The following is a 17106-nucleotide window of genomic DNA, read 5'->3' on the forward strand; positions in this document are numbered from 1 at the left end:
CTGTCAAACCCATACAGCCCCTCAGAACTTATCCGCATTTGCTTAATCAAATTGCCTGAACATTTACGACATATTATTTTAGCAGGACGTTGCAAAGACGACATTGAAGCTTTTCAGGGACTGTTACAAGAACTGGAAAGTGACACTGACAATCGCGGAACGCGAAAACAAGGACACAACAATTACAGGTCACATCCGTCACAATTCCGTGACGACAGAAACAGTAACTGGACACGACAGGCCTATTCTTACAACGCAAATCGTGACCAAAATAGACACCACCCGTACGACAACCGTTGGCAGAGTAATAATAGTTACAGAGAAAGATCGCATTTCCGTAGTAATGACTATCACAGAGACAATCAGAGAAACAGACAATATGGGAACCAAAACAAGTATTATCAAGGGAGGCAGAATAACTTCAGACGCAACAGTTCGGCGCAGAGTTACGATTCAGGGAGAAATTCTCCACCACATGACCGACAAACAAGAAACTATGTAAACTACCGACAAAACGACAGACGTGAATTTCATCAGAACTGGCGGGATTCTAACAGAGCTGGGCCCTCTCGGAAAGGCGAATTTGTAGAAGTTAGGTCTCCTAATCCCAATAACAACGCGCGCCAACAAAGAGACAGACAATGACTCGCACAGCAGGCAGCCGCGTGCGCCAGGTGGCTCAGAGAAAAATAACATAGACGCTAACCTTGAGAAAAATTCCAGTATTCTTTGCCGACGTATACCGCATGACAATTGCATTCAAGTTCAAACTCTGAGTACTTTGAAGAGTAAAAGATGGTACCACATTTCAAATGTAAAACCGTTTATTGAAAGATTATCTGCTTTTTAACTTAGTCTTTGCCATAAAATTTTTCGCTTCACATTACTAATATGCATTGTCAGACTTAGAATCTGTTAACATACAACAATGTTTGAAGTTAAATATCCAATCAAGAACCAAGAGAACTTACTTAAACAGAAATGACGAATGCATTGTTATAGTGAACAGATGTCACAGTGTTATTGTGTGTGTACATTCTTGCTTGTTAGTTGCACGATTACGTAACGACTATAAGGCTCACATACTTAGAACATTTACCAGTACTGCTAATGAGATCTTAATGCAACATTTTGGTTTACTTGAAAATACATTCTGGGTTTAAAGTACTTTCTGTGAGATACCAGACGACACAGTGGTTAGTTTATGTGACAACTACACGGTTTTATCACGACGCTACTAATGAGTGACAATCTACAATGTTGTTTTTGCAGTGTTTCTGTTTTATATCTGCACAGTTTTTCTGAATTCTTCTGGAAAGTAAAACATGTTTTAGTAGTAACTTTTGTGGTACAGCAACAATGAGACAGCCTTTTTTGTGGCATAACAATACTTTACTGTACAGTACTTTCTTCATCACAACAATAAGCGTAATAACTACGATATCTATACGCAAAGCATTTCACTTTTGTTTATCATGAGGTAAGTACATTGACTTCAGCAGAACTTAGCTTTCAGAGGACAATAACTACGACACTTTCACAGAGATTATCTTACAGCAAGACGCACATTTAGCGCTACAGGACATGTGTTTGAGTGATTAACTTTGTACTTAAATCATTTATTTTTAAAGATATTTGAAGGACAATGATACAAAGGTTTTCCGTAATACATTTCATTCCATTGTTGTAATCTGTAACACCTGAGGGTATAATTACATTAATCCTCAGGGGGGTATACGCCTACTTTGTGTACCATGTGTTTGGCAACCACAAGGAACCCTAGCTAATATGGTATTTGCTTATACAACTTTACACATCGGTACCATATTTCTCTAACACACAAATTACACAGCTATCTGATCATGTAACTGAGAGATAAACTTTTTTTATTACATCAGTGACAGATGTTTACGTAATTATACAGTTGGATAACTTCACACTTATGAAATTGTATTTTGTCTGTACTTTGTGAAATGCTCATATTTTTTCGGAACCATTGTGATACTATGAGAGCTTTGAATGATGTATTTGGTATGGATTCATGATTTTTAAAGTATGTTTGAGGCAGATGACACTTTTGACATGAGCAGAGAATTTTTTTAATTATTGGAGGAAGCTACGACGATTTTGAGATTTGACTGAGGTGTTATGATGTTATTTTTACGATGACGATGTGTATTATGCTGCTGAGGTATGTTTACGATTAATAGGCTGAGGCTATATGAGTTATTTGATTATGCTTCATATTTATAATGACGAAATATTGACGAGTGTCGATGGATACGTATATGTGTAATAAGGTAAGGAGTAATGAATAGTGGGTAGGGACTCTTGACTTGTGAAAAAGTATGTTGGAAACCAAGAATCGTACTTTAAGAGTTATGAGATGTGTGTAAATGCGTGAATGTATCACAATGCCGGCGAAAAGTTTTTGGACAACGTTATATTCATAGGATTTTCTTTCTACAGATTTGCAACGCTAATTCTTGACCTGTGAAATATTTTTATGTGAGACTGTCACTGTAGCGGAAACTGGTGTCGTAAATATTTCCGTAAGAAAGTTAAGTGACCACCTGCACGTAATGCGTCGTGGGCACGCAGCTGTGTCAAACACCTGGAGAACAAGCCATTAGGGTGTGCCTTTCCGGAAGCACAGGTAGAAAAAAAAAGAAAAAAAAGGCAGGCCTTTATCCTCGCCATTGGCATTCCTTTAGAGAAAATATTGCAAATGCGACACCCTCATTACTTCCATTAACCTCGCTTCTGACATTCCTTTGTAGAAAGCATCGCAAAAACGACACGGCCGAACTTGAAAACATACGATTACACTGTGCTCTTAATTTATGATATTTACTAAAATGCCTAATGAAATGACGAGAAATATTTTTACATCTACACACCTGATTATGACAAGTGTCTTTCTATGAGAGTTGAGAGCTACTGACTTACGAAATGCCACATGACTATTGAATGATATTTTTATGCTTTGCTTTTCGTAGTTGCTTATTTCACTTGATATCTGGTTTCCAGCTGTGTTGCAGCATTGCTTTTATAAAATAAAATGCATTTGCTAATGTGAACACTTTCTGTCAACAGATCTATTAAATAATTATTTTATGATCCACATTCTTTAAAAAAGGAGCACTTGGAAAGGAAAGAACAATAAGAAGGAACTAGTAACAGTAACACATAATTTTCTTTTCAAGTACATGGTAATATTTCTTTTTACAATCAGTTGTTGTGGTGCACCACTTTAATTACATAGATATTAAGATGTGAATATACATTTCCCTTATCTGCATTGTTGTATTTACTGTAATATTTTTTCTGCTTGAGCTTTGTCATGTATAGATATAAGTTTTATATTTTTTATATTTGCTGCTGCTGTTTGCCAGGCATAGTGCTACTGAATTTTAAACTGTGTTACTCTGTTAAGCTAATTTTACTACTGACTTATTTTTCTTGCTACTGTACATTGGCTCATATTAGTTGTAATGTTGCATTGCTTGGTAATTTATATTTACTGTAGCTTGCTTTGCAATTTTCCATTTTTTTTGCATTGCTGTTTGTGTTAATTTGTTATGTGCTGCTGCATTGCCTTGTCCCTTAGTTTAGTATCTGAGCTCAGTAGATTTAAGTTAGCTTAAGAGGAGACTATATAAGAAACTAACTATTATAAATTTATAAGAAATGCATTGAGAAGCTATCAGAAAATGGTGGAGAAAAACTATTATTGACAGAGGATGTGAACAGAATACAGAAAGCAGAGAGAAAAACTATTTTTGACAGAGGATGTGAACGAAATACAGAAGGCAGGCTTAGATAGGACTTTTGGGAATAATGATGAATGAAGGGAGATCTCCAAGAAGCAAAGAAAGTTTTGTTTGCAAAATACTGCAATGAAACAAACCCTGTCCTTTCCTTTTGTGTTATCCCACTATGTGTTTGGGTACCCTTGTGTATATATGTTCTTCCTGTCTTTATATGTTTACCTCATCAGACTTTTGTTGTAGAATTTTTCTCATACTCAGCTACATGAACTATGATGAGGAATACTGTTATCCTCAAATATAATTTGCGTTAATAATATGTTATTTACTTTGTAAAGATGTTAGACATTATTAATTCTGTTTTGTTTCAATGCTCATGTGTGAAGTTGATGTTTCGCAAGTTATTCTGATCTTCTATGTATGTACTCATGTCATAATTCCTGTAACACTGATGTATATGTCTATTTCTATTCTTTTGTAAAGCCTGTTTTACTACAAATGTTATCTGTATTGTTATGTTCTTTAATGATGTATTCTGTACCTTTGTTATTGTATTCTCATGTTATAAAATTGTAATCGACACCAGTTTATCAAACTAAGTAACTTGTAAGCATTCATTTCACTGCACACATTTCCGTAGGTCATAGTATATGGACAATATGTGAGAAGTAGGGACTGATAATGTTTGCACGTGTGTTAATGATTCAGCAAGGGACTGGATAACAGCATTGCTGGTTCTAAGGACAATTCCAAACACTTTGTGAGTGCACAAGTGGTGGTTTATGGACTTGCTATATTATCCGCAAGACTCTTCAACGGTGATTGTGCACCTGCACAGTCACAACAGATGGCTGCTGGCTATCTCTCCAAGGACTACAGTGGGTCTGCATCTTTGATGACCCACCAATACCATTATCTCTACAAGGACTACAGTGGGTCTACATCTTTGATGATCCATCAACACCATTATTTCTACCAGGACTACAGTGGGTCTGCTTTGTGATGACCTAACTACCAATATTCTTCAAAACGTCGACTGACTCTGCTGTGGGTTTGCTCTGTTGTGGCCCATTACCTGTCAGCATGTCAAGAGTCAGCACTGTCTTTCCGTTGGAAGGACAACACTACTTCTTCAAGACTGCATGGAAATCCACTACTTCTGTGTGCAATTTTTTTTTACTAATGAGACTTTGTGAAAAAAAAACTGTAATTACTATTGTGATGAACAATCTGGACTGTCTTTATGGACTGTGAGAAAATTTTAGCTTTTGACCAACATTGTATAAATCAGTGTGTGCATTTGATATCTTTCTTACTGTAATTATGAAAAATTTTTGTCAAATCTGTGTTGGCCAGTGCCCAACACCAATTGTAAAAATTTTTTGTGGGGAGCATGGGGGCTATGTAAGTAGGCTGTTTATGTTTTCTTTATGTAAGTAGGCTGTTTAGGTTCTTATTGGCAACGTTACGTAGCGCTCAATATGAAAATCACTGGCTGTGCTGTGTGCAGTCTGTGGCTGCTTTGCATTGTTGTAATACTCGCCATTGTAGTGTTAGGCAGCTGGCTGTGAACAGCGCGTAGCGTTGCGCAGTTGGAGGTGAGCCGCCAGCAGTGGTGGATGTGGGGAGAGAGATGGCGGAGATTTGTAATTTGTCATGAACTGCTATATTTATATATGATGATATCAAGGTAAATACATTGTTTGTTCTCTACTAATATCTTTCATTTGCTAACTATCCCTATCAGTAGTTAGTGCCTTCCATAGTTTGAATCTTTTATTTAGCTGGCAGTAGTGGCGCTCGCTGTATTGCAGTAGCTTGAGCAGCGAAGATTTTTGTGAGGTAAGTGATTTGTGAAAGGTATAGTTTAATGTTAGTCAGGGCCATTCTTTTGTAGGGAATTTTGAAAGTCAGATTGCGTTGCGCTAACAAAATATTGTGTGTCAGGTTAAGCACAGTCCTGTATAAATTGTTCAAAGGGGACGTTTCATGATAAAGTGACAGTAATGCTTTGCATTACCAGATTACCTTTCTTTCTTCACTATAAGCCAAACGTCTATAGCTTCCTGCATAAAATATTGTGTTAACATTTCTACTTGTGTTGGATCAACAGTTCATAAACAGTGAACTTTCCTACGGAAATATGTAACTGAAAGTTAAGAATATTCCCAAATATTTATCCTCTCTTCCCGGAAGCGAACATAGATCAGAAGTGGAGTAGGACGACGAGGAGATAGCAGGTGAGCTTTTAGACTTGCCAGGGCGAAAAGGGTGTCAATGAGACGAATGATCCGTGGTAGGGATTTCTGCCTCGTACGACGCTAAGAAGTAGTTCTTATCTCAATGGCATGAGGAGTTATTGCAAGTACCCCACAGAATGAGATCACTTTATGGGTATAATTAAGGAGAAAGGTGCTTAATTGGAAAACAACTCGTGCTATAAGCGGGTATTGTAATATGAATCACTGGTCCCACTAGTAATTTGAACTGGAGGCCGATCGACGCTCACTGTCCTGCTACAAAGAACATATCATAAATGTAATGACACATAGCGATAGCTCTCTATTTTAACGTGTGTTTTGAAAGTAATGTTTCAAATTAGCGAATACGATACGAAGTTGACGCAAGTGCTGTCAATGATTTAAACGAGGCTTCACAAAAGATAATTTGCGTAATATATTACATAGCAAAACATGACAGTATGACGAAATCACATTAACAATATAATAACGAAGATAATTTTGCTGTCAATGTAGTGACGAAAACGACTGCGGTAGTATGGAAACAGTGTCTCACTGAAAATGAATTTGGGGCCGTTAGTTATAATTTATAATTTCTAGGCAAAATGAATTTTCGAGACGGAATTGACTTTACAAAATTTTAGCTGCTTAGCTGCAGAGCAGTTCAGTGCATTGTAGATGTCGTTCATGAGATTTGTGCTTGATTTCTGACAAACAAGTCTCTCGTCACGTTATCCATGACACCATAAATACTGGCTCTTCTCGTAACGGAGTTGCAACCATTCATCGCAGTTCACATACTCTGACTTACATGCCCACTGCAATTCACTAGCTAACCACTACTGACTGTTCGTCATTTTTGAATAAAAAAAGACAATATATTTGATGTACATAGTGCAGCCACACAGTTCTCTCCATCAAATTTTAACAAAAACGTTTATAAATGAATACTGTCTTTTGCACTACATGCTCTACTATTTTCAGGTCTTTTAAATCATTAACAAAATAATCGAAAATGTATCACTGGAAAGCAATAAAAATATTACAATTTGACAGAGACAATCCAAAAATTTAAATCGTTTCATAAACCACCAACAGGTGGCATAGGTTATTACTTTCATAAAACAATGGCAGGTGCACTGAAATGCTACAAGTAAACTGTTTAATACGTTGAGAAAGAAGAGTAAGAAACATTAAATTATATGATAATGTATTGAATTTATTGTGTCACTATGAGCGCTTTAAAATATTTACGAAAATGGAGTAAAGTAATCATGAAAGACTGTCAGCGATACATCCTTGATATTTACAGTTTATTAGGAATGGTTAAAAACAAAATTTCGGAATAACTTTTCCTGATAACTGTTCAATTGAGGTCTGGTCTCTCTTACTGTTTCGAAAACCCAAAATGCTGGGAAAAGTGTTAAATGCATGTCTTCCAGCGGAAACTCTTTCAGTTCAGCACACAAAAATGTAGCATCTGGTCTAAATAATAGGACAAACGAGATCTGCAATGAAAGATTAAGAGGGTTGGAAAGAGAAAAATACGTTGAAAAAGACCCTGACACTGAAACAAGGTGCCAAAAATAAAGTGTGGAAGGTTATTACGAATCACAATTTTTTCTGGTGTTATTCTGGTCCTATTCAAATAAGCAAAAAATTGGGCGTGCAGCACCTAAAAATCATCAGTCTAGAAATAACATTCATTTTTAGCCCATATGGTTTAGACTTCAGAGATATATTGTGCTCTGCCTATTTTATATGCATTTGCAGATTCAGGTTGTACAGATAATTCGCGTTTTAGAGGAACACTTTTCCTGTCTCCATTTTACTTTCGTCACTGCCCTGTAAAGCGAATCCGACCTTGGCCATGACTTTGGAATTTAAACGCACAGTAACACCTCATCCTATGTGAGCTGTCTGATGCGAACGCAGCATGTGACAGGTCGAGTAGACGAGTGATGCAACGCAGAGTGGTGGCAGATAATGACTACAAGAGAAAAATGAGTTTCCCGATTTTCTTGCTGTAAACCATACTGTATGTTAATGAAACAAAGCTGCATTAACTCCTGGACTTAGTTTTTCGGTAATATTCCTCTGTACCTATAAAAAAATTAAAAATCATTTATTTCGGCTAAGCATGTTTTCAGTATTGTATAATACAGGGTATCCCACAGAAAACCTGTATGCCTCATGCCCAAGATTCAAGTAACAATCAACTGTCAGCATACACTTTGCTTTTTAGTTTGCCCATAAATAAAAATTGCATGATGTTGAGCCCGGGGAACTTGGGAGCCCAAGGCCTCTACTGACAAATTTGTTTTCAGAAAACTTGTTAGTGATGTGGGCCATACTTTAGTTGGAAGTTGAATGGTAGTAGTGGAATAAAGCTGATCCTAGTGAACTATGTTTATGCAGGTTGCATACATTCAGGGGTAAGTGTACATTCTGGGGGCAAATTATCCCCCTCCTCCTCTGCTTAACCAACTGTTATATTAATTGATTTATGATCCCATAGGATTGATTTATGACTCTGTGGGGTAATTGTCCTTCTGAGAAACATCTCACCCCTCACCTCTCTCCCTCCACTTCCTCCTCCCCCATCCTTCTGGAAAAAATGTATACTTTCTTTTTGCCACCCCTCCCCATTTCAGTTCTGAGACCTCTTTTCCCCCTCCTGGGAAATTTTCCAGCCTTCGCCTCCCATCCTCCACTTCCCCCTCCTCTACCTTATTTGGAAATTGGCAGGAAAACAGTCTGTGCTGACCTGTTGAAGAGGAAGGATGTATCGTAATGTCTTCATTTAAAAACTAAAACTTTGTCCAAACAGGCCATGAAGGCCCAACAGCACCGACTCGCCGCTGTGTTATCCTCGGCCCATAGGCATCACTGGTTGTGGATATGAAGGGGTATGTGGTCAGCACACCACTCTCCTGGCCGTATGTCTGTTTGTGAGACCGCAGCTACTACTTCTCAATCAAGTAGCTCCTCAGTTTGCTTCACAAGGGCTTTGTGCACCTCCTTGCCAACAGCACTCAGCAGACTGGATGGCCACCCATCCAAGCGGTAGCCCATCCCGACAGCACTTTACTTCAGTGATCTGATGGGAACTGGTGTTACCATTGCAGCGAGGCTGCTGGCAGTGTCATTATTTATTTACTTTATTTATTTTTGTGGGTGTGTGTATGTTTGTATCGAAGTTTGAAGATCGACTGCTCTAGTCAACAATACCGCCACCAGAGTATGCTTGAAACTGTCCTACAGTCACTACCCTCCCCATCCACACCCACTTTCCACTGTGCCCTGGCCCCAGTAGTGAAATGGTGGGGAAAAGGCTAGGGTCGAAGGTACTGTCTTGATTTTTGGCACGAAATGTGTTCAGTTGATGAGATGTCAATGTTGCACAGAGAGGAGTTTACTAAGTGTGATGCTTGTAAGCATAAAGCAGAGGACTGCACCTATAGCCTCCTACATGAGGAATGGAAGGAGGTGATAATGGATGAGTGAAGAGGAAATCCTTTCCAGGATTTGGTGATGTAGCAGGATGGACTGAGGATGCATTTCACAGCTCATAGAGACTACTAAATGAGATACACATAGTACTAAATGAGATACACATGGATGTTTATACTAGTCATTTCACTGTGTGCCAGTCTGCCCTGACAGGTGGAGGGTAGTGACAACACTCGCTTCTTCCACTTTCCCCTGATGCATTCTTCTTCTTGAGGTAAACTGTCTGAAGGCTGTATGGTACAGGTTTCAGATGCTCCACTGTGCCAAATAACAGCTTAGTGTTTGTGCATGCGTATTTTGTATGCTGTGGAAGGATGTGATTGATGCTGTACAGGTGGTGGAGGAATAGATGGTGGAGGATTTTACCACAGCTCACTTGCTCCTCATGGAGTAACATGCTGTGTATTGTCGTAAAGTGTTGCAGTTCTTTGCAGCTCAACTGCAGTAACATCAGATCATTTATTTTAAAAAGTCTCTGAATAAACATGAACACCCACCCTATGCATGAAGTATTGTACCAACAGACCTCGCTTCATATTGTGTAATGGGTGTAGTCTGACACTTTTAAAAACGAATACTGTGACAGAGCAAATAGTTGATATCCTACCAAAAATCAATGAAATCTCCAGGTAAATAAATGTAAACCCCTTCTCCAGGTGTGATTCATATGCTTGCTACAACGAATATTGTATTGAAAGATCTCACCTCACCTTGTGTAATGGGTGTAGTCTTACACTTTTAAAATGAATACTGTAATGGCAACACAATAGGCCAGCATGCAGTGTGTTACTCCCTGAGGAGCAAGTGAGCTGTGTAAAACTCCTGCACCATGGATTCCTCCACTGTCTGTACAGCATGAATCCCATCTTCCACAGTATACAAGAACACACAGACAGGCAGGGAGAAACACACACACACACACACACACACACACACACACACACACACACACACACATACATACAGTGCAGTTACTTGGCACAGTGTAGCATCTGAAACCTTTACCGTACAAGCTTTGGACAGCTTATCTGAAGACGTAGGATAAACGTGAGCAATGAAGGGTTGTAACTGCATGCAGTGGCAGAAGCTAGCTACAGCAGGCAATGCTCTCTACCTGCTGGTGTGGATTGGTGCACAGTGAGATGACTAGTATAAAGATCTGTGTGTATCTCATTTATGCAGGACATTTTATTTCAATGTTTTTCCTACATGAGCCTGATTTTACTTGTTTGAGGACGACTTTCATACAGTGCTGGTACATATGTAATGTTTGAAATAGTCAGGTATTTTGCTATTGTTCCAGGGGTGTCAGTCTTCCTGCAAAATACATTTTACAGCTTGCAGGAAGTGTCCTGTTCTAGAGTCCTTTATCCATCTGAGACTGATTCCTGCAGACCAGAAACAGTATATCACTGCCAGCAGATGTATTTCTTTGTTACAATCAGTGACAGGCTAGATTGGAAAACCAGTATCCCCACCTACAGGAGGAAGAGGAGGGGGGAGGATGGAAAGTAGGAGGGGAAGTAGAAGGGGAAGTAAGACTGGTTCTATGATGGTTAGTATGTATCCGCACATCAAAGTGAACACACATGCAGCTGCCACCACTCTCTCCTGGTGAGATCTTTTGGGATCAGTTTTTGTGGCAGCTGTGTTTTTACAATGATTTTTCTCACTTCCCAGTGCATGTGTTGCATTATGACCCATTGCTCATGAGTGGTGTCTTCTTTCATGACAATTTTGATGTGTTAATTAGATTAGTGAAACATTTTCCATGAGTTGTGGTAGTGTGTCTGGCCTTCCTACACTTCAGTGTTAGTATTCTGTTCTGTACATTTGTACCATGTACCTGTGTACAAGCTCCTCAGCAGTTGTACACTTGTATATCGTTAGGAGACAACTCTTCCTGCAGCAGCTGTAGGACAGTTTCCCACCAATTTGGAGTAGAATTGTGGACTAGAGTACACAGCAAAGTGAACATATACTCATGCGATCAGAAAGGGAAACAAAACTCGTTTCAAGCATCCTCAGTGTAGCCCAATAAACAAAAGCAAACACCTCTGGTTCATTCAGTCTGCAGTAGTGGAATATTAGAAAGTTGTCTCGTGCACTGTGGTTTGATCGGCCATTTCAAAAACCATAAACAGCTCCAATGCAAGCAGTAGTCTCTATTAGTTACAAAACACATCCTCCATTATCACCTCTTTCCATTCCTCATGTAGGAGGCTATGGATGCAATCATCAGCTATATGCTTACAGATAGCACACTTATTAAACTAATTTCTGTGCAACGCCAACATCTTGTTAACTGAACAAATTTCCTGGCAAAAATCAAGACAGTACCTTTGACCTCAGCCATATTCTCTCCAAGTCACAATTGTGGGTGTTGGGTGGATGGTGGTAATTGGGGGTGGGGGGCAGGGGGTGGTAGAGTGTGGTGGGAGCTGTAGGACAATCCAGCAGCAGGATAACGAGTTCAAAAATAAACAAAGTGAATAAATAAAGATGTTACTGTATGTCCTTCATCTCCAACAGCTCCACACAGACTGAGTCCTTTTCCTATCAATTTCCAGTTAGAAGAGGGTCAGACGAATTGGGAGAGAGGAGGGGAAGGCTGAAGAATTTCTTGGGAGGAGAAAAAGAGGCTCATAATTGAACTGGATAGATGGCAAAAAAGGTATCCTTTTTCAAAAGGGGCAGGGGAAGAGGAGGGGGAGGGGTGAGAGGTTTCTCTGAAGGACAAATTATCTCCAGGGGGTCATAAATCAATTCTATAGGGTCATAAATCAATTAGTATAACAGCAGGTTAAAGAGGAGGGTGATAATTTGCCCCTGAATGTATGCTTGCTCCTGCATGTATGCAACTCACAATACATAATGCACCGGGGTCGACTTTATCGCACTACTAGCGGTAGCTCCATCTTGTTGGGATGCTGCATACAGCTTCTCTGCATCTAGTAACTGTGCATAGAAAGAGTCAAAGATTTCTAGATATCTGGCAGTGTTGAAGGCGTAATTGAAAAATATGAGTCCAGTAACGCACATGCTGTACTACGCACACCAAACACCTATCTTCTCTAAGTGGAGAGGTTCTTCAGGCAGAATACGTGGGTTGTGCTGCCAACAGTATCTACAATTCCGGAAGTCTGCATAACTTCACAAATGAAACGAGTTCTTATCTGATACAAAGTAAAGCAAGGCATCCAAGCAGCCATTAGCAACTGATGTTAACGACGTCAACAGCTAGTTACAATAATGAAATCTTTTTCCCTGATCCCCAAATTTGAACTCTTGCACCACATTCATGTCTTTTAGAACACGATGACACGATGTTCGAGATAAACTAACCTACTGCGACTCTAGTGTCGTTACTGACTTGTGGGGACTTCTCGTTAAGGTCCATGCAAATTTTTCTATAGTTTCACTGGTCCTCACTGTTGGTCGCCTACTCCTCTGCAAATCCTGAACGGTTCCTACAGCCCTCCATTTTTGCACAGTTCTTGAGTAGTGCTGGCCGTTGGGAGTATCCTACGAGAATACTTCGCTTGAATAATTTCTTTACGTTCCTTGATGAAGCCTGTCTTTAACGCTCCACAATATCAGTTCGGTGTTCTACTCCAAACTGCCCCATTTCTGTAACAGCAATATGAACTGCTCACAACAACTGACACACGAACACACAACTGCATTCAACTTTCCTGTAAAATGCAATGTAGCCATCTTTAGAGACAATGTTGCCACTCCACAAGCAATTCGACTAGAGATGATTAACCGGTACATGAAGCGTACCCGTTTAATGTGGCACATGCGTTTCTGAGGAAACTGACTGGCACAGAAAATTAATTTTTTCCGTTTCTTGTGGTTTTATATCACAGCTCGAAGATGAAGTGTTTATTTTTTCGATGTTAGTCATAGTTATTGTGATATGTAACTTCTAAGTAGGCTATCGCATAAAATGTGATGGGTTTATAGTGAAAAATGTGGTCGCCAGCTACTTTACGTTCCGTTCATTTTAGGTGACAGTGTTGCATATTAAATGCAGCTAACACACCGAAATTATTTTTAAAGCTAGAACAAAAGCTCTTACTCACTACAGTATGGAGAAAATAGTAACTGATGTGTTTTATTTTAGCACACTGATGCATTGCGCGCTGCCTTAGTAGCTTAGTCGTAAACAGTTTGTTTAAGAAGGTACGTTAATCTGCCCGCCAGGCAGCGCAAGACGTTCATTATGAACTGACAAAAGACGTTTTTAATGGAAAACTCGTACCTTAAATCTGAAATACAGACGAAATATTGTCTACGATAAAAGGGTGAAGCTAATATTATATGTTTTGAAAATCATATTCATGGAGAAATTCATAATTTGCATGCTGATTTGAAACGTCAACCTTTTCTATCTAAGAAGTATGCTCGAATGTTACCTACAATGTTTGATTACATCGTGGATACCATAAAACCTGTTCTGCAATTGAATTCAACAGATGCAGTTCCGCCAACTTGCTTTTTCTTTCAGAATTTCAGAAACAACTATTTTCACATTCGTTGTTGAACTTAGTAAAGCTATATGGACAACATTGTTAACAAACCACGTGCCCGAGCCAACAGATGATTTTAAAAAAATGTTTTTGGTGCAGATGTCAATTCCTTAGCTGTCTTGGAAATATTGATGCGAAACACATTCGCATTAAAAGACGCTTAAATCTGGTTCCATGTACTACAAACCCCTCTTTTCTATTGGATTATTAGCTATCATCGATGTAAATTATAGGCTTGTTATTGAGTATATAGGCTCCTAAAGAGAACGACACAAATTTTTTTGATGACTGGTCCTTCCGACGTGCAATAGAAATGGGAACACTAAAAACATCTAAAGAAGAATTTTTGCCAGAATCCGCTATCAAGTGCCAACATGATTACCTAGGAGATGTACCATTTCCTCGAAAGGAGTAATTAATTAGGCCTTTTTCAGAAGGAACGATGACCGTAGGTGACGCTAAAAGTAGATACAGCAACCAATTACCTTGAGAAGGAATGATAATAGAATGTTCTTTTGCATGTACAAGATGATTCCATAACGATGCTACAAACTTCCAAAAATGTTGGGGAAGGGTAACTGTATAAACCTGAGGAACGAATGTGGGAACAACCGAGTCGAAAGTTACAAGTGAAAATCACTCTGATAATTCTGATAATGGGCCTCTTCTGCTGCAAGCTCTCTGCTTTCCGTATTTCGTGAGGAGGCAGTGTGGACCAAAACAAGAAGAAATTGTCCAGTAATCATGGGCTCTAAAATGCATACCTTAAGAGATATAAGAAAGACGAGAAAGGGTCATAGATCTCGAAATAACCATTTTAGAGCCCAACTATAGGGAACATTTTTTCTTCGTTTGGTCCATAGTATCTCCTTCAAAAATATGGAAAGCAAAGAGCTTGCAGTAGAAGAGGTCCACTGTCAGAATGATCAGAGCGATTTTCACTAGTAACTTTCGTCTCCGTCGTTTCCGAACCAGTGCACCTTACCTCAAACCAATATAGTTATCCTTACCCGTCATCTCTGAAAGTTTGTTACGTCATCATGGAATCATCCCCTATGTCCTTTAAAACCAGAAATTTGCAAAACAGTTATCGAAACTAATAGTGTAAAATACCTGCTCATTCATAAGTTGCGACAAATTCTCACATTAAATGCTGGTAAAATGCCCAAAATTCATAAATGCCCAGGAATTTACGCATTAAAAGATTAAGTGATTAGTGGCGATCATAAAAAAATTTAAGCTGATATTTTGTATTGAAAAAGATGTTTTGCAACCCTGCTTCTGTAGCGGTTGGGTGACTGAGTTGCAGAAGCTGCTTCACAGTTAGGGGAGAGTTATTAAGGGAAATCAGTTGGACTGCAAGCATAACTTTTTACATCTTTAAAGCAGTCGATTATTGCGGTAATACATAATTAAGAAAAAAAACATTCAACTTTAAAAGTAATTTTTGAAATAAAGTATAGTTTATATTAAGTAGCTAGCCTTTAGTTAGTATTTTTGCTTATACTATAGCACTGCAATAAATAAGAGTAAAAAACTTTATCCATAATAAATTTAATTACGGATGTATCATATTCCGATTCTAATTCCACGATTGCAAAAATCATCAATTCTTTAGGAATCGACTAGTATCGGAATCGAACGATTCCAGCGTCTTGAGGATCGATTCTTTGTTATTAAATCTTTTTTGTGTTAGTGTTTTCATTTTATCTTCATAGCAGTGCAGTCATACGAAAGTAGACAAATGAAGCGACAGAATAGAAAACTATAATGTGTCTCACATATCAATACATCGGACAATGAAGCATATTTTTTCACTGGAAACAGCTTAGCATTTAAGAATATTTTTATAATCAAGAAACATATGCCGGCTGTTTAATACATTCAGTAATAATTTTGCTATGAATATAATCATTCTTCAATAATATTCAGAGCTCTGACACGGATTATAAAGTGTGTTACGTTACAAAACGACGACCTAACGACAATGTTTTTTATGCCAACTTACCACTGCACCGCCGATCTACGCGGTATGTGTGCGTGTATGTGTGTGTGTGTGTGTGTGTGTGTGTGTGTTGGAAGAGTGACCGAGAGTGAAGAGCAGAACTGGTAAAAATAAAAAGGACTATGTAAATGATAAGCAGCTGTCAGTAATATACGCCCTTCCTTGGTGCAGCAAGTTGCAATGCAAGTAAAGAAGAAAACATGTGTCACTTTTATTTCCTTTCGTTCTTAGTAATAAATACAATGAATAATATACGTATGTTTCAGCGTAAAGATGTACTAACTTTTAATATCGGTAGTATAGTCCCAGCCTTATTTTAATTGGTAAATTATACATTCTAGCAGTAAAAATTTTAAAAAGTACTATTTTTTATAAATGCAGAGATTTTGGCCATTTGGACAAATTCCAGGGCAAATCCCCATTTATAAATGCCCTATCCACTGGGCATTTGACCTGCCCACATCACTAATCGAAACCAGTGTAAAAAAGGAGTACTACTGTGAAATTGTGAAATCTTTGACTTTATTGTACACAACTGTGATCTGGAATCAGTAAATGAGGCGGAGGCTGCCTTTTTCCACGATGCATGCCGTATTATAACAAAAATTGCACGCAATTTACAGACGAGCATAATGCTTCATCGCGGGCAACCAACCGTGCAAGTCAGGGAAAATTTGAATTTAGAGTTTGAACAAAATTTTATACAAAGAGTATAAAATGCGATGCTTAATAAATGTGTTAGATGTACTTACTTTTAGTACCAACTACCTTGGAAACTTTCTCGTATTCTCGGTACGATATTAAACCGTTATTATAATCTTTATTTCTCTTGTTTTCACCTGACAGGTGTCTGCCTTGCATCTGCGAGGCACGTGGCCATCATGAACTGGCACTTACTGAATTGTGGAAAGTCGTGGTTGCAATTGAACTTATAGCCGTATTTTGGTACATCATAATCAGCCTGGCAATGGCAAGGAAAGCGTTTCTGAAGAGAAATTTGTTAACATCAAGTATAGATTTAAGTGTCAGGAAGTCGTTTCTGA

Source organism: Schistocerca americana, chromosome 2, assembly GCF_021461395.2.
Source record: "Schistocerca americana isolate TAMUIC-IGC-003095 chromosome 2, iqSchAmer2.1, whole genome shotgun sequence".
NCBI classification, from domain to species: Eukaryota; Metazoa; Arthropoda; class Insecta; order Orthoptera; family Acrididae; genus Schistocerca; species Schistocerca americana.